The following is a 2,690-nucleotide window of genomic DNA, read 5'->3' on the forward strand; positions in this document are numbered from 1 at the left end:
TAAAAAAATATCTAGTAGCCCAGACCAATTCTGGTTTAACAATCTCCCAGAAATGCTGAAAGAATGTAGGGGGGAACCCATCCGGCCTCAGAGCCTTATAAGCTTTCATAGAGAACACCACACATTTCACCTCCTCCTCCGTGATATTGCAAAGAATCTGGTTGTTCACCTCCATTCCTAGAACCTATGGAATCGTATTAATCAAACTTCTTCTGATCACCAGATTCATAGCTTTATTGTCCTTGACATAAGCCTTGCTAAAGTATTCCACCACATGTTTTCCCATCTCCTCCTAGTCCTTAAGGACCCTTCCCCCTTCCCCATCCAACATAACAATAGTATTTCTTCTTTTATGGTTAGAGGCTGACCTGTGAAAGAAGGTTGTGTTCTTATCTCCTTCTTTAAGCCACTAAATTCTGGATCTTTGTTTCTAGAAAATTTCCTCCCTCAAGAGAATTTCCTTCCACTTTTTTCTATACTCCTCCACTTCCTGAGTTGCATAGTCCAGGTTGATCCCTTCAACAATCTCCCCTTGGAGTTTTTTCAGCTTTTCCTCCACATCACCCTTAGTTTTGAATAGGTCACCAAATGACTCCTTAGACCAACTCTTCACATTCCTCCTTATGTGGTCAAGTTTTTGGGTCAATCTGTACATCGTAGTACCATCAATCCTAATATTCCACTAGTCTTGAACTTGCTCTTTGAATTCTGGGTGAGACTGCCACATAATTTCATATCTGAAAGGTGTCAGCCCACTTTTCACACCATCCTCTCACATGAAGATTATAGGGGAATGATCTGGAGCAATTCTAGTAAGATTCTCAAGATGAGAGTTCCCAAGTCTATTCCAGTTTCCTGTCACTAGTAACCTATCCAGTCTAAGTTGAATAAGGTCCTTTCCCTTTCTTTTGTTAGTCCAAGTATATGGTTTCCCTCTCATTTCCACATCTATCAAACCCATTCTACTAATAAAGTCATTAAGGTCTTGCAAGCTTTCTAGGAAGTCCCTGTTTCCACCCAATTTCTCTGAATGATACAGGGGGTATTAAAGTCTCCCATATACATCATTTGTTTATCCTTCATAGTTTCAGCAATCCTAGCCAATTCATCATATGTATCCTTCCTTCCTACTTTGCTATTAGAAGCATAGATGTTGATCAACCCCCAACAATGAGTGCTAGAATGGAAATCTATGAATATAATTTTTTTATCCTTCCAAACCTTAGTTCCCTTCATGGAATTCAGATTCCACATAGTAGAAATACCTCCCGAGGCACCATCAACATCCTTATGAAGATACTCAGCACATGACTAGATATGGCTAACTATTCTATCAAAACTAGCACTAGACATTTTAGTTTCTTGTATTAAAACACAATCAACTTTTTCTTGAAATATGCATTGTTTCAGAGCATATTGTTTCTAGGGGTTATTTAACCCCCTTAAATTCCAAGAGAGGAATTTCATTTCTTACCTCTAGTAACTATCTCCAGTGTAAGTTGCTTCCCATTGGCCACATCCCTTGTTGCTTGCTTTGTCTTGGTTGCTCTACTAGATAGTCTTCTAGCTCTCCCACTAGCACCTACATCTAGTTTTTTTCTCCCCCTCCTCTTCTTTTTCTGAACCTCCCATTCCCCATTATCCTCATCATGTAGTGAGGTAGGGCTAAGCTCCTTCTTAGCCTTGTCAATGCTTTCCATCACTTTTGCTGCAATCTCTGTTGGGGAAGCTTTAACCATCGTTAATGGGGTACACACTCTCTCCTGAGTAACACTACCTGCAACCATCATATCTTGCTGGCTGTCACCTCCCTAAATTGCTGGGGTACTAGAAAGAGGGTGGGGAGTCACAATTTCACCTTCCTCCAATAGTTTACCATCTCCAGGCCCCCTCATGGGTGAACTCAAGAGTTCCTCTAACTCCCTTCTAAAGGGGTAATCATCCATTTTCTTTTTATCCTCCAAAGCAACTCCCTCCCTACGAACATTATTGTCCAAAGTGGGATGCACTAGGGGAATCTCCATAGAATGAACAACCTGCTTTTGGGCATCAAAAGATTCCCCTAAGGCTTCCATAACAATCCCTAGAGAGCCCTCCTTCTACTTGTCCTTCTGCAATTGGATCTTACAATCCACAATAAGATGTCCAAAGTGACCACATTTTTGGTAGAATAGGCCCACATTCTCATATTCTATGGGCTGGATTCTCTCCCCCCATTTAGTCTTCAAAGTAACCATCATGGGGAGTGCACGATTTAAGGCAACATTCACACATAACCTTGCATAAACCAGCCGTATTTTTTGCATTGTCACCTTGTCCGCTATGAGAAAATGACCAAAGGAATTCCCCACCCACCTTAGGATCTTATCATCCCAAAATTTCGGTGGCAGACCCGGTAGTCTAACCCAAACTGGGGCAAGTTTGTTCAACTCAGCACAAGCATCAAAGCCTGGATGCCATTTAGTTAGTGCAAGACAATGCTTCCCATAATACCAAGTACCAGAGAGAATGAGGTTGATATCCTCCTCCGAAGTGAACTTGAAATAGAAAAGGCCACTAGGTATTGCAGAGACATCAACACTACCCTTGACCCTCCATCTTCGACTGACCCATTTGTGCACCATCTCAATAGTAGGTCAAAATGCCACAAATCTGCCAACAACACATGGTTTAAGGCCAGATGTCACATT

This window comes from Cupressus sempervirens, chromosome 11 (genome assembly GCF_028749045.1).
Source record: "Cupressus sempervirens isolate cs-2001-9-10 chromosome 11, ASM2874904v1, whole genome shotgun sequence".
Lineage (NCBI taxonomy): Eukaryota > Viridiplantae > Streptophyta > Pinopsida > Cupressales > Cupressaceae > Cupressus > Cupressus sempervirens.